Source organism: Mytilus californianus, unplaced genomic scaffold (assembly GCF_021869535.1).
Source record: "Mytilus californianus isolate M0D057914Y unplaced genomic scaffold, xbMytCali1.0.p SCAF_5, whole genome shotgun sequence".
In the NCBI taxonomy this organism is placed as follows: domain Eukaryota; kingdom Metazoa; phylum Mollusca; class Bivalvia; order Mytilida; family Mytilidae; genus Mytilus; species Mytilus californianus.
Genome location: NW_026262701.1, coordinates 43,651,972 through 43,677,237, shown reverse-complemented (window position 1 = coordinate 43,677,237; position 25,266 = coordinate 43,651,972). Strand labels below are relative to the sequence as shown.

General features: G+C 32.4%; 1 protein-coding gene across 3 annotated transcripts in view; it reads right to left on the bottom strand.

The window, feature by feature from the left end:
* LOC127702263 (uncharacterized) overlaps positions 1-25,266 on the bottom strand; it is a 249,338-nt gene that overhangs the window by 122,423 nt on the left and 101,649 nt on the right. The window lies entirely within an intron of this gene.

The following is a 25,266-nucleotide window of genomic DNA, read 5'->3' as shown; positions in this document are numbered from 1 at the left end:
ATTATTACTAATATTACGTTTTTTATTATAATCATAAATTATTATCGTTATCCGTCAAATTTGATTTTTTGCTGGTTGCAAATAAACATTACTAACTATTTTGTGAGCCTTTAATAGGTAAGAGCAATATTCATTATATTGCAACATATGCAAGTCTTGTATAGACAATAAGTACAGCTTTAAAATGAAACGCATGTCTATATCAGAGGAATTGAGATTTATAAATTTATATAATACTTACAATAAGGATCCAAAGTAACATCATCACTCTTGATAGATACTTTATGATGATCATCAGTTGCCTGACATGATATGTCTTTTCCTTTATCCGACTTAGTAAGTGTGTGTATCATTAACCTATTGTTGACAGTAGCTCCTCGTTGGTTCCCATTGAATTGATATGACAGGTGTGAAGTTCTATATTCTGCAGGCCACCGCTGAACCGTTGAATGACACGTGAAGGTAATGTTATCACCGACAAATGGATGTTCAGCGTTAATGGTTAAAGTTGGTTTCATTGGTTTAGCTAAAATATTAATGAACAGATTCATTTATAATTTATTTGATTAAAATTGAATAAGGAGATTTGATATGATTGCCTATTCAAGATAGACCAGATAAGGATGATGATAGCAACATAAGGTCACCGTATGATCTTCGACAATAACCAAAACAGGAGTAAGAAACATGGCAAAGACAGCTATAAGTCCAGTGGTTGTCGTTGGTTCACGTCTGTAATAATAAGGTTTCTCAATTAAATTGTTTCACATTTTTCATGTCGTTGCCTTTTATAGCAGACTTTGCAATATGAGTTTTTCTCATTGTTAAAGGCCGTACGGTTGCCTATAATTTCTTACATCCACTTAATTTGGATTTTGGTAGATAGCTGTCTAATTGGAAATCATACCACACTTCCTGAATTTCATAAAAAAAGGGCTTAATATGACAGAATGTAAAACAGTTAAAAATGAGAAAACCAACGGCCTGATTTCAAAACACAACAGTAAACGAAAAAAAATCTAATTATGAAATGCAACAACAAAAGACAACTATTGAGTTACACACTCCTGATTTGGAGCAAAACATACATAATGTTTGTGAACGCCAAGCTTTAACTTAGGACAGTTGTGTGACAGCATTAAATACGATCGAACTTAAATAAAAAACCAATTGAACGGGCTAGACTTATGAACATTTTACTATTTTAGAATAAGCTACTTCAAATGATTGACAAGCTTGCATAGCATGTATCTACATTTACGAATTCTTTTTATAGCATCACCGTTACACAATAGGATTGACATCCCAAATACAGCCAAACTTCCAAATAAACTAATCATAGATTTCAGGCTAAAAATGTTTTACGCTAGACGAGTGTTTTGTCTACAAAACACACATCAGTGACGCTTGAATAGAAAAAGATAAAAAGTACGAAGGTCTAGAGCAATGAAGACACAAAATCTAAATCAAATCTTTGTATCTATAAAAGAATTTAATAGCGGTTTTGAGTAATTTGTTGTAATGAAGTCTTTGGCTTGATAATTTACCGTTGATACAAATATTGCGTTCATTGAAATCTTTAACATCACTTATGAAACGGGCACACCATTTTGTTGGATTATATAAAAGCCTTAAAGGGCACTATTACATTAAATAGTACAAATAGGAATCCCTACAATCGGTCCATAAACTTTATAGATGAAACGTACAACGATGTTGTCAAGGACTAATTGTACAGCTTCACTCATCTCATAACACTTTAGGTAAACTATATATCTAGCATATTTACTTTATTCATTACAGAAGAATGCTCTATTTGCATTGAGTTGAAGCTAATTAATTGGCAATCAGATTTAACTAGATGGAACGACTTTTGTTTAACATGATGATGCGTTAGTGTTATAACATGTAGAAAGAGGGTCGAAAGTCAAATATGTCAACCGAATTGTACATGTAAGGACAATAAAAAATACTTCATTTATATAAAATATCCAAATATATTTTTACATTCCACAAATAGTTCATACTTTTATGAACATATTGATTTTTTTCAGGAGTAAACGATACGTTTTGATATTAATTATGAAGCAAGTTTAACGCACTAAGAGATCTGTTGTCTCTGAACAAGGGGCAGAGATTTAACGATATTTTAATGGTTTATTGAATTAATTTAGTTATTTGTTTTGTTCTATTGTAGATTTCTTACACTGCCTTTTTTGGTGTTCAGTGATTTTCTTTTGAAAACATACACTTGATGTTATTATTATAGTTCTATGAAATTATTTTTAGATAAGTTTATTGGATAGTCATATAACAATATTGCATTAACTTTGAGACTCGAATAAGTTCTACAATTTACATGATATAGACCCAATAACGAGTCAAAATGGTCATGAAATCAATTGTGAGTAAAGCAAATTCAAACCTATCACAATGTTTCAACGAGTTAAGAATAGTTTATATTGTAATAATATCAAAACCTTTGAACTTTTTACGTTTTATACTACTGTGCCCCTTTCTCAAATATACTAGCGACTACATCCACTCATTTAAACGAATTGTTTTGTAAACTAAAATGGAAAACTTAGGTACAGATCTTTATTGTGGGTCAGAAAAAATTACACTGATTGAAACACTTTATGCATCGAAGATGATGTCTTCGTATGCTGGACTTTTTCATCGACATCATATTTGTTGAGTTTGGTGAATTGGTATTTCAACAGACAGTCAGTATTTCAATCGGGACTAGTTGTGCACCACTACTAGCCACTACTGTTTTTTACGCATATGAAGTAGTATTCATACAGAACCTACTCAAAGACAAAATGAGAAAGTATCTGGCAAATGTTTTAATTTCGCCCTCAGGTATATTGATGATGTCACTCAATTATCCATATTTCAATGAGTCATGTGAGTGTTTATATCTCATATATCCCAGTACACATGATATTAAGGATACTTCCCGTTGAGGAAGGTCTTCTACATATCTTGATCTTTTCCTCTATACTGACACAGATGGACGACTTCATACTAGAATTTTTGACAAACGAGATTATTTCAAAGAGAAGAGAACTATACAAAATAAAATAAAATCACAAAAATACTGAACTCCGAGGAAAATTCAAAACGGAAAGTCCCTAATCAATTGGCAAAATCAAATGATAAAACACATCAAATGAATGGAAAACAACTGTCATATTCCTGACTTGGTACTGGCAAGGGACGAACAAACTCATAAGTCGACATCAAACCGGCAATGCTATGAAAAAAGACCAAAAGACCAACAATAGTATATAAAACACAACTAAGAAACCTTGAACCTGAGAAACACGAACCCAAACAAAACCAGGGTAATCTCAGGTGCTCCAGAAGGGCTAGCAGATCCTGCTTATCATGTTGAAATCGTCGTGTTGCTCAGAAAAGGTCTTTTCAAATTTCCTTTTCGCAATAGTAGCATACCCTAAGCTCCGTCGTATGGTTTTTTTTTATATCTTAGATAATACGTTACGCTCTTGCATACTCACACTATACATATCTCTTCAACAGGGTTTGCAGCCAACATAGCAACTTCACCGACAGGGTGATGAAAAAGAAAGCTTGAAATCGACATTACCTACGTTTGATGTTCACAGTCACGATTTGATTGACCGATTTGTCAGTGTCGTACTTACTTTCGAAATGTTATTCCGGTCTGAGATTTTAAGATAATACATGTAGTTAAGTCGTCAAATCTGTTATTGATTGTGTATGTCCTACCCCCGATTGTGATATTTTAACTGAGAGTTAACTTGCAAGGCGGGTGATGCATACATATCAAGAGAAACGTGCCCTATGGACGCTCCCGGTCTCGCTCCTTTTGGAATTCATTTAATTCCCTGTGTTTTTCTTTGTAAAATTGATTATTCTCTTCTTAATCGAATACTGACGTTTTGAATGTAACCTATCTACTGTCGACTTATTTGTAGCTTTTCTGAATCGTGTAGCAGTTATTTTATGTTGATATGCTGTCATTTTTCTAAATAGTTAGGTATTGGGTAATGCCTGTTATTTTTAATGTATTATCACAAAGATTCCACGGTTGACTTAATTAAACGTTAACTAGTTACTTCAGTAAAACATGACTAAGTGAAGAAAAATTACAAAAAAACTTCATCGGTTGACTCACTTTAACGTGCATAAATCTGTGCTTGATTAGATAATAACACAGAAAATTTTGGGTTTTTCGGCTTATTGAATGAGTGTACGTTTGTAAATTAAGTTTAATTATTATTTTCACATTGAACCAGGTTGACTAAATATAATGTATCCTATATAAAGACGTATATCTGTTTCAGTTCTTCTTAAAACCATACGTAGGCTTCGTTGTAATTGCCAACTGTCATTAGTTGACCAATTTGTATTTGTTATTTGATACAGTAACTTCACTAACTATACTCTACATTGTACACTACTTATACTTTATAGATACATTAGATCTATGTTGAAATCCTCTTTTAAATAGAAGAAATAGAGGCAATACTAACAAAATGCTATTCAACTCTGTTATCTATTCACTTAAGTTTACGACCTGACATCAATTTAGATCAAATCCATGAGTTTGCTCATTTGAATTACACAGATTTGACATAATATTTATGTAATAAGTACGAGATCACAGACACTTCTTTAAAAAAATGAATGACATACAAACTACAGTTATCCATGTTTCAACAGAAGAAGAATTTCACAAGCTATACAAGACACAGATGGGAATTCTACTCTTATTGTTATAGAGGAACCATGCCAAATACATCAAATTGATAATATAAAAGACACAAATGAGAATATTAAAGACAAGTACAAACAACTAATATCTACAACGAACAACCACAAAAATGTTAAAAGCGATCAGAACAATAACAATAATAAAAACAATGAAGGGACAAACAATGAAGGTACAAACAATGAAAGCAAAAAAGAAGTAGCAAAAGAAAGAAACATACACAAAACTGGAAACAAAACGTACGTAAACGTTATCGCCAGTCTGGCAAAGAATATATCAACGCAAAGGGAAAAACTGTTGAAAGTAAAAGAATTCAAACCAGGAAAGATTGCAGGGGCCACTGTGAATAGAAGTGTATTGAAAAGATTTCTGCTTCTGAAAGGAAGAGCCTGTTTGACTCGTTTGGTCATTAAATGATTCTGCAAATAATTTTTGTCTATTCGAGGACTGTAATAAGAAGAAAAAAAGAATTGGCATCGCACTAGCAAACAAAATTCTATAAAACAATTTTCATATGAGTATAATTTAATGCTTGGTCTAATCAAAGTCCGGGTTTGCAAAGAATTCTATTTAAGCACTCTTAATATAAGTGCGCGGAGAATACAGTGGTAGTTTGATCAAAAGAATCCTGTTTTCGGACAAAAAAGGGCAACATATCAAGTACAGAATTCCAGAAGCAGCCCTATGCATTATTCCGGATCATATCAACTCACATCCGAGAGTTGAATATCGTCATTTGTAGAGCTAATTCATCTCGTAAATACTTAGAACCAACGTTGTCTCTTTCAAAAATGTAACAGCTGTATACCGAAAAGTGTCAGTCATAGTCTATTAAAGTTGAGAAAAGTCATATCTATCGAAGTATTTTTAACACTGAATTCAACGTAAGATTTCACATTCCAAAAACTAAATAGGTGTGATCAATATGAAGAATTTAAATCCAGTTCGAAAAGCAATGTTTTAACTGATGAATTTAAGAAAAAATACGAAAATCACATTGAAAACGAAAACAGCGCTAATGTAGAACGATACCAGGACAGACATAGTATCAAGCCTGTTGTTTGCTTTGAAATGCAAAATGTAATCACATGTCCTCGTGCTAATATTACAAATTTCTTTTATATAAGAAAACTTAACATGTACAATCTTACTGCTCACTTTTCTCTGAATAAGTGTGCATACAATATTGTATGGCCAGAAACCTTGGCTGAACGAGGAGGAAATGAAATTTCAAGTGCCCTTACTGTTATTCTGAAAATTATTTTGGCTGAATTACAACATAAGATACAATTACCTCGTGGTCAGATTCATGTGTACCACAGAACAGAAATTCATTAATGTTATCAGCTTTACAAATTTTGCTATATACGACCCCAACTCATTGAGAAGGCACTTCACTTGAATGAAATATATAGTCCTGTCAGCTGCATGAGAGTGCTTACAAATGTACGGAAAAGAAGCATAAAAGTTATTAAGATGAAGTCGGACTTAATGTATTTTCAAAAGGCCAGTTTGTCTTATACTTTTGCTGAAGATCAATTCACTAAAGTTAGTCAGCTGAAAATTGATTTATCCATGCCATGTCATGTGAAATACTAAAAAGCTAATGGAGATGAAAGTTACACAGAGGTTTCTGTTAGAAAACAAACAAGGAAGGGGAGTGATGTTAATTCAATTGGTTTAACTCCATCTAAAATTGTCAAACGTAGCAAGACTCCCACGTTGTCGAAAGAAAAGATTGCCGATATCAAGACAAAGTACAAATATATGCCAGTTAACGACCGTAACTAATTTGAAATCGGTTGAAGTAAATCTAATGAAGCAGACCTGGAATTGAAACATGCGTTTTCTGATTTTGTGACAATGTTTGTTTTAACAGAATTTTGTGATTAGCGTTAAGAAGGATACCTTTTTAAATTGTTTTTAACCTATTTCCACGTAGGAGGTATTCTCTGTTTTTGCTTTTCAAAACCAAAACTTATAATATTTGTTAGTGTTATATTCAGAGAGTTAGATGAGAAAATCCGTTTGAAGTTAGGTAATTTGAAGTGTGTGGTTTCGCAATGAGACACAAATAATGTAGCGAACAACTGGAATTTAACAAAAATAAGTCAAAAAATTTGATTAAACTAGAATAAGTTATTGATATCGAAAATTTTGTTTTTTTAATTATCTTTATCTTTATTTTACATCATTATTTTATAAATGATTTTTCTATTTCCATGAAGGATATTTTTTTAATTTTAGTTGTAGAAAACCAAAGTGGTTGATATTATTCGTTTTGTATTTGAAATTATTAGGTAGGTTAGTTTATTTAATGTTTATGTTTTTGAAATAAAAAATTTAAAAATTTCATGTGTTTTTTTGTAATAAAAAAGAGGTCAATATCAAAGGATTTCATTATGTGAGCAGTATGCTTATATAGGTTTATGTTTAGAATTATGCTGTTTTATATCCAATATCAGTATAAGAATTAACTTTTTCATTCTTTTTTGGTCATACAATGTTCTCCAATATCTGAAATCAATTTCTATTCAATTGATCAAAGTATTAGATCATGTAAAGCATTTACCATACACCTAGGACATGTTTAAGCATGTCATCTTTTTAATATAAAGCTTAAGTTAAATATAAAATAGATATTAGCTAATAAACTTCAAGTCTTAGTTTTTCCAAATTGACAAAATTGGACATAGACCAGTATAATTCCTAGACGACGATTTGTACGTGTGTTCAAATCTCTCTATTTGCCAATTTGAATTATACATAGCAACAGCATAACACACAATCAAATATGCATCGTCGAATAACAACATTTAAACACTATATGCTTAGTACTACTTAAAGGAGCAAATGTTTTAAAAACTATTGATCGTATATTACATGTACCGTTAATAAAACTAATATAGCCCCTTAAAAACTCAGAAAGTAACTGTGTTTCTGAAGTCATTTCATCAAATTTGTTTGATTTTATTATTTCTATGTTTTAGATGTACATTTATATTTGAAAAATGAATAAATGAAGAACGTATCTATGGGCCACAGATGTTCCTACTTGTAAATATGCATGAATCAACATCCACATACAGATGCAGGATTCACGTAGTAAACACCGTTTTGTGATTATAAGCTTGCGTATAAGTTTTATAACATTTGGTTGAGGCAAGTTTAAGTTAGAAAACAAAAACGACAGATTTAGCAATTGTTCCATTTATAAAGGGGCATAACTCAAACACGGTAAAAACTAAGCACCCAATTTCAAATTCGATCTGTGTTTTGTGGTAATAAGTATTGTGTATAAGTTTCATAGCATTTGGTTGAGGCAACTTAAAGTTAGAGAATGTAAATGAAAAATTCAGCAATATTTATGTTTATAAAGGGTATAACTAATGCATGATACAAGTGACGCCACCGAATTTTGAGCTTGATCTGTTTTTGTGGTAATAAGCGTTGTGTGTGAGTTTTATAACATTTGGTTGAGGCAAATTAAAGTAGGAGAACGGAAACAAAAAAATCAGCATTTTTTAAAGTTTATAAAGGGCAAAACTCATGAAGAGTAAAGTGATGCCACCCAATGTCGAACCTGATCTGTGTATTTGTAGTAATTAGCATTGTGTATAAGTTTTAAAACATTTGGTTCAGGCAAACTAAAGTTAGTGAACAGAAACGAAAATTTCAGCAATTTTTATGTTTCTAAAAGGGTAACTCATGAACGGTAAAAGTGACGCCAACAATTTCGAACTTGGCCTGTGTTTTGTAATAACAAAAATGTGTATAAGTTTTATAACATTTGGTTGAGGCAAACTTAAGTTAGAGAACGGAAACCAATTTAGGGACATACGCGACGGACGGATGGACGGTCAAAGGTAACACTTAATGCCCCCTGTCCTATGGCGGGGACATAAAAACAAACAGCGGAAGAAAAAGAAAACGTTTATTTGAATTATTTAGTATACGCATAAGACACCTGTAGTCTTTGCTCATAATAAAATATAATTTGAAATTATTTTGTTGCTGTACATAAAATTTAGGAAATGTAGTATATTTGCCATGAGTGGATGTAAGCAATTAAAGGCAACCGTTCAGATATAGGAAACACTTATACCGTATAGTTGCCTATACAAGGCCATAACATGAAAAAAAAATCAAAACATTCAAAAGAGAAAAGTAACGGCCTAATTTATTATAAACCAATTTACAAAAACTACATATGGCAGACATGAACCAAAGACAACCGTTAAACTACATGCTCCTGTCTTGGAACAAGCACACAAAGAGTATTGCGAGTTACACAATTTTCTGAGCGCTCAACCCTCCTCCTAATCAGCTGGGGCAGTGGTGTAACATAACAACATAAAAAACTATAACAATCAGTGGCAATTAGTTTAACTCAAAAGATCGGTTCCTGGCACACACACAACTTACTTAAAAACAATAGGCACAAATCACCGACATTAGAGTACACTCAATTACTGAAAACTAGTTTAAAGTCAATTACAACTATAAGTAAATCATGTTCTCCGAGACTAGAGTAGGAGTCAGTACACGTCTAACAGATTTAGCGTAATGACGTCACAAACAGTCTGAGGAAAACATGACCTTGTGAAATGCCAAAATATAAGTAAACAGAATCGAACTGATATCGAATAATGAGTTCTCATAAATCTGCATATTTAGCAACATATATTTAGTTATGTTATAGTTTTCTCAAAATAGAAATCAATGTTAATGCCATTAACAAAACCTACAACGTGACTACAGACTCAGACATAGCCAGCAAGTTGTGAAATATACAAACCATAAGAAGGTGCCAATGGAGCATTATTATCAAAAAAGAAAAATTTAACAATCAGGAACGAATAATTTTTGTAAACAGTTTCCCGTGGGAAACTTATCTATCCAATATAATTTAGAACAACTATTGCTGTCTGTGCTAGATGTATTTGAAGTTAGTTCCTATGTGAAAGTTTCCGCAGTTAAATTAGACAATTCTTATAAAAATAAGGAGATGCGGTATTTGATTGTATTTGAAAGCTAAAATGTTATCAAAGTGACGATGAGTGTTTAGAAATTTATCAACCAAATGTAATTTGGTCTGATCTTTACTGAATTTGGCCATAAACTGTGATTCATTACTATACAGGAATAAGGCTGTTATTAAAGGGTAGCAATTTTTGCTCTTAGGAATAGCCATCACCTGTCGATACACTTTATTTCCTGAACGTACATTAAAGTTCGGTTAAAGATATAAAAAAATAAAAGGTAAGATAATAAATCCCGTTTTATATTATTATTTTACGAGAAACATTTTTTTCAGAAAAGATGCAACAGAAAATCCTGCCCAATCATATGACACCACGTAAAAACAGGCCATTCTTTGGAAAACATCACCTTTCAAAAAAAAAGAGGCTAACCAAAATCTGGACACAGAATTTTGAACACAGAGAAAAAGAGATATAATGTATGCACCAGATACGTACTTTTGAACATGATGGTCTCCAAATAGAGATTACAAAAAGATTTGTCATAAACCAAAGAAATGATTCTTGATCTTTATTTAATGTATTCAACAAAATTCGAACTTTTTGTACGGTATGTATGATTAGCTTAAAAAATGTCTTCAATTCAAATTCTACATATTGAAAATATATGTTTATACATGTAACATACCTGTTACAACTAACAAACAGCACCCATCCACTTGTCCATTTTCACTTTTCACGATGTAAAGCCCAGCATCTGTCTCTTTCACATTGATAATGGTGATATTGATATTTTTGAAATCCGTTGACAACTTCTCATATTTGTATTTTGTAGATTGATGATTAGGTATGATACTGCCTTGGACATAATATATTCCTTTCAACGACGGCGAAAAAACTACGAAAAAGTGTGATATACCTGTCTTCCAAGCTAAAGCAACATCTTTATTTGTGTCAGTATTGACAGTATTGTCTGAAAATATAATATCCATGTTACATTGTAATATCGCAATGATACAATCAACAACTAATGTATACACGAACAGAACAAAATTATAAAAGAATAGAAATAGGTGAATCAGTATAATAAACCTCCATACACTTTTTAAAATCTTCTAAATATCAGGAATCATTTATCTGTTTGTCTTTTTATTTTTGGCCATGGCGTTGTCAGTTTGTTTTCGATCTATGAGTTTGACTGTCCCTCTGGTATCTTTCGTCCCTCTTTTATCCTCCATGAACCCCAAAAATCATTGTGTGCCTCCTATATTTGGAAATTATCATCATAGTTACTATATATTGTAAACTGTACCGCTTCAATTCTGATATTACCAGTCAGTTTTTTTTTTAACAATCACGTGAATTCCATAATGCACAGCTTTGTCTTTACTTCATATGAACATATGCTTCACTGTTTAACTCTTTCAATAAAATACATCTTGTAAAATGAAACACAAATGACAATTGCATAACTAGTTAATTCATCAAAATATATCAGAGAAATAACGTATTTACTGGTGCCGTATCATCAGTTAGACAAATCTTTAAATATTTGTTTCGTCCCTAGTGAAGTTTATAACGATATAAACTTCTTAGAGACGTCTGGGTTTGTGACATGCAGCCATTTAGGTGATTATTAGAAGTACAATACATTTTTAATGAGCAATGGAACATGATTCTAGTTTGATTGATTATCTTCTATCTATAAGAACATATCTCATTAAAAAATAAATCAACTTTACACAAGCATTATATGCATGTGAGATAGGTCAGATACTTATATAAAGTAAAAGTTATGTGGCAAGTCCAGACGTCTCTAACAAATTAAGAGGCACTAGTAGTTTACCGATGTTCAAATTTCGTAAATCCAATTTAAATATAGAAATAAATATTACAAACCGAGGGAATCACATACGATTCAAACGAAGCAAAATCGGATGTGTCGACAAGAACGCATTATCTGATATGAATGCATTATCGCAATACAAATCCCGACCCAGTTAAAATGTCATGATATGGAATATGGCTCAATCATTAAAATTACAGCCACGCCAAAAAATCTGATATCTTAATATCTTAAACCAGGTCCGAATATGTTAGCATCTGTATGGTATTTTGAAATAGCTTAAGCATACGCATATCTTTTATACGGTCAACGGGTATATCGCAGCGTATGTAACATTTTACAATATAAATGCAAAAGGCCACAACACCAATATGAAAAATGAGGTCATACGACTTTTCTTTAAAACGACGTTTCAAATGTTAATTTGTTCATGATAGGAATCACATGAATGTTTCTGTGCATTTTTTAATGAAGTTCTGTATCTTTCATAATAATTTTAGTAATAGTAAAAGTTCAATGATAAGTTAATATTGACATTAAAAGACCTTAACAAAAAGGGATGTTGAGATTTAAACAGCCTTTTTGTTCGAAGGTCTTTTAATGTCAATATCAACTTAATCATTGAACTTTTACTGACTTACAAACCATCAAAAACATAAGAAAAGTATTTGAAAAAATACTTGCAAAAACCTAATTCCCCTGAATTGTACGAGTCTAAATATATTCAACTTAAATAATAGTTAAACAGTACTCAGACTGATATATACAAGTAACAGTTACCAAATTGCATTGGAAACGGACCGATTGAATAGCAGTACATCATTTAGTTATTTATTTATTATTATTGACCAATGAATGTGCTGTACAAAAACTTCTTGTTATATATATTTGATGTTTTCAAGCTGTCAGTAATCATGAAACAGATTCGTAAAGACCAGGGCTGATATGCATAAAACCACTTAAGTTAAGATATCCAATCGTAGTACTAATTTATCGTAGTACATGATGAAAAATCCGTCCGTTCGGAACAAATCTTAAGTTAACTAGTTTTATGCATAGCAGCCCAGACCATATGAAAACAGTAAGTAAACTCTTCCAACAATTATTTTTTTAAATAGCTTGTTTCAAAACTTCAAATCGAACAGACCTAGATGCATAATGTCCTTCGCAATATTCAGGTAAATGTTCATTTTGGTTTTGATTCGGTAATTTTCCTACACTGCGTTACATGCAAATGAAAAATAATAAGTGCAGTCTGTTCAGTCCAATTAATTAATAATTTTTCTTTTGTTTGGGTTTTATTTAATAAAAAAAAATTGCCTGTAAACTTCAATGAAACAAAATCGTATTAAATAGCCTAAATGCGTCAAGTTATGTCGGCTCGAGAGGCTCGATCAACACGTGTATAGATGAGATATTTTCGCAAGGTTGATCATTATTCTTAAATTGAAATACAATGTATTATATGAAAAAAAAAAATAGTTTTTTTTTAGTCGTCCATCATTTCCTTTTCACGTCTAAATGAAGCACAAACACCTTGAGAAAGAACAACTTTTACATTGCTTAGTTTTATAATCGCCTGACATAATCATATATTACAATTATCAATTATTGGCTTTTGACGAGGTCGATACGTTATATATGGACTTGGTCAGATTATACTGATCGAGGACGAAGTCTGAGGTTCAATAAAATCTTATATTAAATCTAACAGGTCCATATATAACGTATTGACTGAGTGAAAGTTCTTAATTTATATATTACATACGTAAATAGTATAAGTTTGAAAATGATATTGACTCGGTGTACTATTCTTAGTAACATGGAGTCAATATCATTATAAAAAAGGAACATCGAGTCAATATGCCAAGATAGTGAAAAACTACAAAAGATATTGGGAAACACGTGACCAAATATATAAATGAGAAACAAGAAACATCAGACCATATGTAATATATCGCAATAAAACAGCTAGAAGATAAGGAACCATAGTTAAGAAATATTAAAAAAAAAGTGTTCAGTTATGTAGTAAATTGCAAAAATCGGCAAACAAAAAAAAACATAACAAAACAATTTGCACTATTATTGAGTGTTTTAAATGGAAAATTTATATTATAGCATTTTACAAGCTCTTGTCTTTGTGTACTATGTACATGGAATAATTTATGAAGTTGATTGATTGTTGTTTGTTTTACATTCAGTGGCAAATATTTCATGCATATTCATGACGAGAACACATAAATTTTAAATACAATAAGTAGTTCTTGCAATAGGAGGTCGACAGTGAGTTTGGACGTGAAACTTGGAATATCACTGGAAAATGAGGATATATTGAATAAGTAAAGAAATTAGCCTTGCAACAGCTGGCTACATACAAACCCCTCAAATAATTGGTACAAGAGTTTTTAATTTGCAAAGAGCGTTGAGCAATAAAATCTACTAAGTCGGCCATCGGTATTTACGTGTAGTCTCCAATATCATTTCATGCATCTAATTTAGGTTAAATACTTTTAGCTCGCTTTAGTAACTGTGATAATTATGTGAAACTGTAATGTTTTGTACTTGAGTTTTTGGTATGATATTCTATACTCCCTCTCGCCTCGTTGGTCTCGTAGGAGTGTGATCGCCTCGAGAGCGGGAGGTCGTTGATTCGAATCTACATCGGGTCAAACAAAACCGTTAAAATTGGTATTTGTTGTTTCAACGCTAAACACGCGGCATTTCAGAGTAAGAGCACAGACTGGTCGGCTCGGAGTTAGAAATGTGTCCGGCTAGGGTGACTTTTCTTCCTGTGAACTGTTAGCTTGTGAACTTACACGTTAAAATCCGGCTCAGCGTGTCGTCTTGTACACAGCAGGATTAATATTCATATAACATTTACATGTTTTCGTCCTGAATATGCATTTAATTTGCCGCTGGTTGTCATCTATTATCATCATTTTTTTAACCGTTACTAAACAATGAAATGTTTTTTCTTCTACTTGTTTATATTACACCTTCTTTAATTACCACCGATCGAAATTAAAAAAGGGCAGGTGATATTTTTCAATCAAACACTTGTGTCTGTTGGGATATCTTTGACGGTAAATATTATTAGATTTACTCCGTATTTTCTAGTCATGGGGCGGTTTTGAGCTTATTATTCTGTAAAAGCATCTTTCTATTACAAAAGACTGTATATTGACTCTTAATGTTTTGATTTGTCTGTGTCGTTGGGTTGCTGTCGCATTAATGTATACCTTTATCTTCTTTTATTCAAAACCAAGGATTGACTTGGGTATAGAAATATTCACCCATGCAACAGGGGTACGTCCGTTTGGCTGTTCGGATGTATAAATACGTAGCTTGTCCGGTTGGAACAGAAATGTCGTATATCCATTGCCTGGTGTAGTGAGAGTTTCACGCTATCTATACCATGTATACATTAAAGAACCATTTGAATAACTCTTTGAGGGGAAAATACGATCTACGTACAAGTTATATGATTGAAATCTCTAAACAACAACAAATGTCAGCTAATCTAATATCTTCAAATAAGTCGCATGGCTGATTGTAACATATTGTTTGCGCCTTTTGCAAGGACAACTGTATATGAAAAAAAAATTTAAAATAACAAAACCGACCAGTAAGACAATATCTAACGAAAAAATAAAACGGTCAGAATAAGTTGAATCCTTCTATAAATTGTTGCCGACATTTTTTTATCGATTTTTGCTTTGATGACAATTATACCAGATATAAATAAAACTCGACATAGCAGATTTTGTCACCTAGACGAGACTGCCGTTATGAGTTATTGCCACTCAATGAAGTTTTTTTCTGTTCTACTCCTTTCCTTCTAGTTTGGCTGGATAGGATACAATGTAACCCCTGATGTGGACATTATCAATTATGTTATTTAATGTTAGAAAAAAAAATGCAAAGAGAAAAATAAGGAGAGAATGATAAACTTTTCACTTAAAATCAAATATAAATAAAAATCAAATATATAAAAATTGGAAAACAATGATCATACATCACTAAATGAAGCTGATTATAACTGATTGCTCCCTTAATGTCCAGTGGCAAATATGTCATGCATGTTCACGACGAGATGCAAAGTGGATCGACCTGAATCAAATGATAACAATTCTAGAGCGACACATTAATAAGATAGAGCGTTGGCTAGAGGTAAAACATATGCCGTACTAGAATAAAAATTTACCATGATCAAAATCGTAATTTAAGCTTTTCCAGCTTGGAACATGAATAATTTGATAGAAAAAAATATATATAAATATACTAAATAAATAAATGATTTGGAAAATACGTTAAAGGTATAAAATAAAAAGTCATGAGATTTCCGAATGCAATTAGGTTCTATTCGGGCACTCTGGTTCAAAACATTGGATCCATCCGCGTCTTTTGGTTCTGAACCTTGGTTCTATCCGGGTTCTTTGGTTCGAAACCATGGTAACTGGTTCAACATCCGGGTTGTTTGGTTATAGGAACCCAACTTCTTGGTTCTATCCGGGTTCTTTTCTAATATTCCCGTTGAACTTTGAGAAGATATCCGCAAGCATCCGAATAAAGAGATAACGTAGGTCTTGTTTTATATCATTTATACATTCCAGCATCGCCGGAAAATGAAGCTGTAAGGTAAATAAATACCTTTTCATTTTAATTATTTAACATGGGAAACTGGACAAAAATATAACATCGTATATATCTATCTATATCAACCCAAATATACAATATAACATCCGTTTTTAGAATCAGAGTCGTTTTTTTTCATTTATTTTTTTCACTACTCATCCCTCATTTCCGTCAATATTGTCCAGAAGTTTTAAAAACACTGATTAGGACATATGTCGTTCATTTGGCCAACGATATGTGCATATAGCACTTTTGTAGTAGAGGTGAGCACCTGAGACATCCAGTACCCTTTTCATATATTTTGAAAATATGTATCCTATCATGCTATGCGAGATTAAGCTGTTCCGCAGAGAAATAAATAGATTTGACAAAAATCTGATGCACGTGACACCCCACCAAGACAGGTTTGTATATCTACTCAAATGACATCTCATTATTGATCGGAGATAATCAACCAAAAGCACTTGGATTCTCTGAAATTGTAAATTATGGTATTTTGCTGGCTATTTCCTGATCCTATTTTGGACCCCCTGATTCTAAGAGGGCTTGTCTAATAAGTTATGCCCGATTAACTTTAAGTAATTGAACCTCAACTTAAAGACCTACAACGAGTTTGAGGTACAATAAGTAAACAAAAGAGATTCTTTATGAAATGAGATCGTCCCAGGTATCTTAGATAATTATTTTGCATTGCATAACAATGAAAAATGCAAGAACAGGTTTGTAATAGGACTTAAGACTTTAGAATTAACCAAAGTAAAAAAATTCTAACATATCTGGAAGTCGTTAACAGCTAAATTGTACACCCACGAAATAAGCATAATACGCCTTGAATTGTTTGCAAAAAAGACATATTTTGATATTTGTAATGGATAGCTCTGTAACAGTTTGTAAATGTAAGGGAACATATATATATATATATATATATATATATGATGTATCCATGGTAATATAACAGTTTTCAAGTTGATGTGTCAGAGGTTTTCCTGATAAATGAAACAGCGTCTTACATTTACATTAGAAATATAAGATTTTCAACAACAACGAGATTGAGCACATCGGTTTACATCTCGTCACAGACACTTTTTGAGTTTTTGAATATATTATTTCTTTCAAATAAAGATCTTTAAATTATTCAAAAAAAAACATACGTATTAAAAAAATGTTTCAAATCAAAAGATTTAACTGTTCCTTTCAACAAAACAGTTTATCACAATTGATTTTGGGTATTGCATTAAATAAGTAACATTTTCTCGAATAATTGGCAAGAATGAATACAAGACGACACCCACAAAATCGCAACACGGATACTTGTAATTTTTTTTTTTTTTTTAATTACGAATTGTCAACTGGTTAAAAACATGTAAATTTGTTTCTCTAATTCTTCGTCAATTTATCCCTTTCTGCACCCATTGTATAAAAAAAATTTAATCAACGTGTGGTTCGTTTGATCTCAGTTCTTCATTGGTTAAAATACGATTATGACGTCAAATTTTCTTGCTTTCCTCTGAATTTCCTATTGTGACGGCATGAAAAAGGCGACCATGCCTGATGACGTCACATAGAAAGAACACATCTTTTTGCAGATCATTCAAAATGAAAGAATACGTTTGCCTGCATATTGTTTGAAAATCATTAGAGAAACAGATTCCACCACCAAATCTCGTGTAATACGATATTTATCCACTCTCGACAGTTAAATTTTAAATATTTAAACCGCTCGGCGAGCCTCGCGTTTTAAATATGAAAATTTAATTGTCTCGAGTGGATAAATATCGTATCACACTCGATGCAGTGGTAGAATCTATATTTCATGCTGACATGTTTTTGTTAAGTTTGATGTCTTTACCATTTGGCATTGGATTAAATTTAGTTTACGATAATTGTGTTATTTTAAGAACATTTTGATGCATTGTGTCTTTGTTCACGTGAATGCACATTGGGAAACTACTGTCGCAATAATTCATTTTTTGTTAAATAAATAAAACGACTTTTAATCAATTCAGTACTTTGTAGGCACATAGAAACACAGTTACGAAGGATAACGCTTCAAACAGTTAAACAGTCACTGTTTGGGTATATACCCTTCAAATTATACTGTTTAGATACTTTGGCGGCTTTGATTTTCGACATCATACTGTACGAGACGTAACAAGTTTTTCTTTAAAAGTACATTGATATAAAAATCGCCCATACCCCTGTAGGTCAATTTGGTTTCTTGTAGATCAAAAACTGAGAAACTTTATCACAAACGCACAAATCAGATTTAAAAAAGCATGTGTTAAAAAAAAAAGAGTACGCTACAAACACAGGCACCAGAATATTCAAAAAATGAATCCGAAACAGCCATAATTCGGATTGTAAAGCATAGTCATGGACTTTCATTAGTTTTTAACAAAGTAAGGTTGTGTGAATTAACATTGTGAAATTGTTAGTAAAAGACGACAAAATATGTATACATGGGATATATAGATTCTTACAAGAAAGTTGGATTATGGAATAATAAAGTCCGATCCTCGGCGCGCAAATGGAAGCAAACAATAATAAAAGACCAACCACGCGTTGAATAAAAATGTGGTAAACAATTGGTCCAGAAAGGGTTAAAATACCAAAAAATTAGAGAAACGCTAATATCAATCATATAACTGTGTACCAGAAATTGTATAAATTTAAACATCAAACGGTTCAAATAAGATTAGTTAGTACTTATTATAGTAATTTTGTTTTTATCTTCTTGTGACGTTGCGTGCAATCATTGATAACCTGACGCGGTTGGACATGAACAACATGACGTTGCTGCATTGTTATGTAAATAGTCATAATGTTTCAGTGTTTGTATTATTTGAAGTATTTCAGATTTTTTTTTAAGTTTCAAACTTTCAGAAAACTAATGGAATTGCAAACGAAGCTCTAAAAACTGTAACCTAGCCCCTTGGAAAGCCAATGCTTTGGTAAGGGAAAACAATGAAAATAGTATTACAACATTATTGTTCTCTTTTTCCTAAAAATCACATAATTATGTGATGTCTTGGGAGATTGTGATATAATGCGTACTGTAGTGTGCATTTGATTTGCGGAAGGAAACTGCGTAAATAAATCTGATAAAAAAAGCACAAAAGCATCACGTGGTTAGGATTGTGAGAAAGTTTTAATAACTTGTTGTACGGGGTTTAGGAGTTGCGGATACAAAATTGGTACCTCAAAAAAGCAATGGCAAAGTTCATGTTTTGGTTAGGGAAACCCCAAAACTAAAACCGATCAAAAAAGGTAAACAATGGTAAAACATGGTAAAGATTCATGGACATTTTCATTTACCTATCATTAAGGTTGCATGATGAGTTGCGAATACAAAATGGGTATACTCATGTAACAAAAATACTGAACTATAAGGCAAATTCAAAATGGGGAAGTCCATATAAAAACTGACGAAATCAATCGATATCAATCAACAGAACACAACAGAACAAGTGAACAAAACAGCTACCATATTTTAGACATTTTTCGAAGAAAATGGTGTTTAAAACTTGGTTTTATAGCTTAATACATGTAATAAAACTCACAAATAAGACATCGACAAGGTCCACGTTTTAGTAAGCTTGGTAAAGTAAGCACACCACAAATAATTCGGACAAGAAAATTAAAATAATAAGTGCACAATAGCACTTTATTGTAACGATTCTTTAATAATAAACTCATCTTAGATAAAAGTTTCACCAAATCGGATTCAAATTGTGTGCTGCCAAATAAATCAATAGCAAAGTCATGATCAATAGTTCAGTAAAATAAAACAACAAAGTAATTGAGACTAAAAATACCGTAAAAGCTGGTGCTAAATGGCATTACATTGTTAAGATTGTGCGAAAGAGTCATTTAATTATTAATAGGAGGGTAGGAGGAGTTGCAGATTCAAAATGGGTACCACAATGAAAAATAAAGAAATGACGAACTACATTTTTTGTAAAGTCAAATCCCAGGAATAAATTCGACCAAAATCATAAGAGGTACATAAGTACATCAGGTGAGTAAACCTCTGATAAAGTTTTACAAAATCTTCTCAGGCGGTTCATGATCAGTAATGGATGCAACAGTGGGACAGTGGGATTTTGCGGACAGACTGACGACTTGCACATCACTAAATACCGCCTAATTGACGAAAAAGGTGGCTAAATATAAAAAGCAAACGAAAAATTATGTCGAATCTGGAATATTATTCAATAGAAATAATTGGATGTTAGACAGGGAGAACACCTTTCCTCTGCTTCTATTTTTGCAATATTTTTGAACGGTATACAACAATTTTTTTTTTTAAAAATATGAATAATTGGCGTTAGCTTTAAATGTAATTAACTTGAATATGAGTTGACATTATTAGAAAAAAATGTATGTTAATTTATGCGAATGACACTGTGTTGTTTTATTACAATGGAGAGATTTTACAAACAATATTTCATTATCCCTGTTATCCTACATCCTGTGTAATACTGTTTATTTATTTTTTGGCATTGCACAAAGTCATGCGCTTCTTAGACTTTATCTTCTCTTTATACTAAATCTGTTGGCTGTGTACTGATTGATACTTTTGTCTCGGAAAACATGACGTATTCGTTAGTTATAATTGGCTTTGAACTAGCGTTCAGTAACTGCGAGTACTCTTATTTCGGTGCTCAGTTTATATTGTTTTAATATTAGTTGTTTTTGTGCCTCGTACCGATTTGTAAAAAATGCTTACATGTTACAACAAATCATTACCAAGCTCTAGACTAGATTTAAAACAATTTCCTTTCACAGAAGATTATTGTAATGGAAGTATCCTTGTATGTTGTAACATTCAAAATATTGGCATACAGGAAGTTGTTGCACTGCTGATTTAAAAATGCCTACATGTTCAAACTAATCATTATCAAGCCTCAGACCAAATACAAAATATGTCTCTTCAATAGATGACAAAAATGGTTTAACTGTATAATGAGTGATGCAAAATGTCAAACTAGTTGCAAGCAGGAAGTGGTTGCACAGTAGATCTTACAAATTAAATTACCGTAGACTATATCGGGCAGACCTGTATGAACCACATTTTAAATTTGATGTCAATGCTGGGTTTAAAAAAATATATAGAATAAATGTGACATTGACTTATCCATACACCGTACGTCATTTCACAAAGTTGTGGTGATAATAAATCATATACTCTTTATTTTTATAATTTTTAACAGATTAAATCGAATGGATTTGAAAAAATTATAATCATTTTCTTAAAACCATCTATGGGATCACTCAACCGTGGAGTGTGGTTGGGACGAATATCCTACATGCAAGCTAATTGCAATCAAAGATGTGTTGGCCACAATATCGCTGAAACAAAATAATGCATCTTTAAATATTGGATGGACAACAAGAAAAAAAAATGTAACATTTCAAGAAAAAGTAACTCACTTGTCATCCAGAACTTTTGTGTGGTGAAGTCTGAATTTCGTGGTCCACCTGTAAATTGTATTCTGACATTATATTCTGAACACATCTTTAGATCAGCGATCTCAAAGCTGGAAATTGGAAATCTGATATCTTTATATTTAGATCTTCTTCCTGAACTTAATTCCACATCGCCTTCTTTTGAATCGTTAAGATAAATCCGAGACCAAAATACCCCTTGATTAGAAGGAATTGTCCATGTGATTTTAGCTATTTTACCGATAACATCTATTCTGACATCTTTTGGTGGATCTGGCCTACCTAAAAAAAAATAATGCAAGATTCTCAAACAGTCCGTTAAAGGAAGCATTTTTGCAGATCAGATTTCAAATAATTCCAACAAATAGTATGTTGACAAAAGATATAGTCAGGAGTGTACCCTCATCTTTGTGCGTCAAAGAACGAGTGCAGCATGGTCGACTTGTTACAAAAAAATCAACCCAAATTGTAACTTGACGCCGGTTTGAATCTTTAATGAGGTTTGAGTTTAATTCATGAAACGGTCTCTTTATTTTCACTTCAATTAAGGGGACAACCATTTGATATTTTAGGAAATTTGTTGCGGATTGACTTCTTATTTTCACCTGTTGCTTTCATGCTTATTCTTTTTTTTTTCGCGGTAAAATTTATTTTTTTCTTTTGTACACGACTGTTTCCTGCATTTTTTGTTGCAGAATATTCATTTTTATTCTGTCTTATGCAAAGTTATTTATTTTCAGCTATTACCAGGCCCGGATATTTATTTTCAAAATCGTCCTAGCCCCAATCCAATCCCAATAAATGAAATGGTCGTCCCCTAAACTTGATTTCAATATCAAACTTTTTTTTGGTTTAGTTTCCTACAACAGTTCACTATTTTGCGTTTCGCGTCACGTACAGTTTGAATTTCAATTATTCAAACCTGAATCCAACATGATCATTCATAATTAAAGTAAGTTGTAAATATGTACTGCTTACTTTGTGTTTTATTAGACGTGTTAGGAAAGGGATTTTAATACTGGGCTGATGTTGAATATCAATACCGATACAAGATTTTAGTGTGGACTTTCTCAAAATACAATTGCATTGAAAAGTATCCCGGCGTAGTATATTTTGGCTTTGTGGTGTGTTTGGTACAATTTAGCAAACAGTTAACGTCGACTTCAAATTTTAAGACATGTACGGGTATTTCATATATATTGATATATGTTTTTGTATTTGTTTGATTTAGGAGTGCAAAAAAAAACTCTAACAAATATACATAAGGTGACAAATTGAAATGATGGATTTTACGGCCACAAGATTAAATGATATGTGTAGAATAATTTAATAGTCAAATAAATCAGTTTGTTTCTCTACAAGTTCAGCACACAATTCAACAACTTGGTTCAATTCGTGTCTTAAATGTCTCCACAAAATTCCTATAATCCTAAATGTTTTTAAACTCTGATGGCGTGTTCGACATACACTCTATACTCTGACATTCGTCTATTTAGTTTTTTGCATTTTCTTTTTTCCTTCGCGGTTTTTGTTTTAATTGGTGTCTCCTATATGGCGTTACAATTGGTGGACGTTTCGCATAAATCTTATCAGACAAAATTACATGATTTGGATGAAAATCGAATTCCAGGTTAGTGCCAATTCCTGGAAGCAGGTTGTATTGCTGCGCATCGTTTTGATGTCCAAGAAAACCACTTTTCATGAGCTGTATGTGATTTGTATTGTCTACTATTATCTGGGTATGAATACAATGTATATGGCGATGTCCCGAGTGAAATTGCTCCTGTGGTTCAACCTGTGATCTGTATATGACATGAGAAGTACCATCTATGGCTGCCAAAGCATTTGGAAGCTTCGGCCAGTTTCCACGTAATTGAACCCATTCTTCACGACTAGGACAGATTATATTTGGTGAATATATTTCCCATAAAATCGGTATAAGGACTTTTATATTGGTCGAAACGGTATGAGAAGACATGTCAAAAAGTAAACTTAAAAGATGATAACATTGGTAACTACGATGCCACTAAAGTACTAACAGCAGACGATTAATTGGCGAAAGTCTGTGTGGTCTTCCAGTAGGACTGTCGTGTATTCTTGGTCTAATTGATCTTAGCATTTGTAGTATAGTTTCTGGTGTTTTTCCACAAGAGCGATAAAACTCATATCGATGACTAGAAAAAAGGGAAAATATATTTTTTCCATGCCGCATTTCATTCCTTCTTTCTGAGACCCAATGATAAATTCCTAAAGTAGTCTCTGGAGGTGGACGAATTATTAACAGAATTAAGGTTACAATATTCTGAAAAATATTTGATGGATCTGGCGGTGGAGAGACCAAAGAAGGGATTAAAGCTGATAAAGTTGCAATATCCATTAAGACCTGAAACAATATTATAATTTAAGTAAGAGCAAAAACAAGAGTTTCATGTATTCCTGGTAAACGCTTTCCAAAATCCTATGGTAGTCCATATTTTTTTTTCTTTTTGAAAGAGACACAATAAAATTGTCAACCTAGTGATATCGTATTTTCGAGCGCGTGGCTTATTCGAACCCTGACTTACAGAGGATAATCAACAATACATTTATATTTTTTATGTTGCTTGATACAACTATTTCCTCAATATTTGATAGAGTTGCTGTTATAATTTATTTAAAGGAATAAGAGTAATCGCACACTTTGGATAACAGTCGTTGAAAGAATGCTTGAAGTTTACCCCCCCCCCCCCCCCCACACCCATCCCCCCCCCCCCCCAAAAATGAATCCCAACCTTCTACTTTTGGTATTGAACCTTGTTGTACAATTTCAGAGCAATCAAAATACTTATACAAAATGTTTGTTTTGGGCACCTCTTCGCCCCTAATTCCTAAACGGTTGGGATCATCACCCCCAAAAACAATCCCAACCTTCCTTTTGTGGTTTTGAACCTTTTGCTTAAATTTCATAGAGATCCATACTTAAACTAAAGTTATTGTTCGAAAAACAAATGTCTTCGGACGCCGACGACGACGTGATAGCAATATACTTACCCAAAATCTGTTTGCAGTCGTATAAGAATAACAAACCAAATATACTGATAAGAAAAAGAAACCGAAGCAACACATATTTGAATCTAAAATTTCAAAAAATAATCAATACTTCAAAACATAATAATCGATACATTATCGTTACAAAGAAAATAAACCACAAAGTGCAAGGTTAACTCAACTCAAACATTTATTTAAACGTTACTTCCGCAACTTTGGAATGTTTATATTAAAAGGTTTAATGTTGCAAAACTTCTTTTACTCTGTCTCCCAAGTCAGGAGCCTGTAGTTCAATGGTTGTTGTTTTTTCCTTTGTCTCATTGTTAAAAGCTCTACCATGACCTATAGTTGTTAGTTTCTGTGTCTCTTGTGGAGGGTTGGCAATCCTACCACATCTTATTTGTATATCATGTTCAATAAAGATATTCTTTTAAAATATGGATACTTGTATATGCTATACAATAGCATATCTGCATCATAAGTACATTAAGACTTTGGCCAAAAGTCCTGGCAAAGTCCATGATTTGCTACGGGAAACCCTTAAAGTAATTCAGACCAAAAAACAA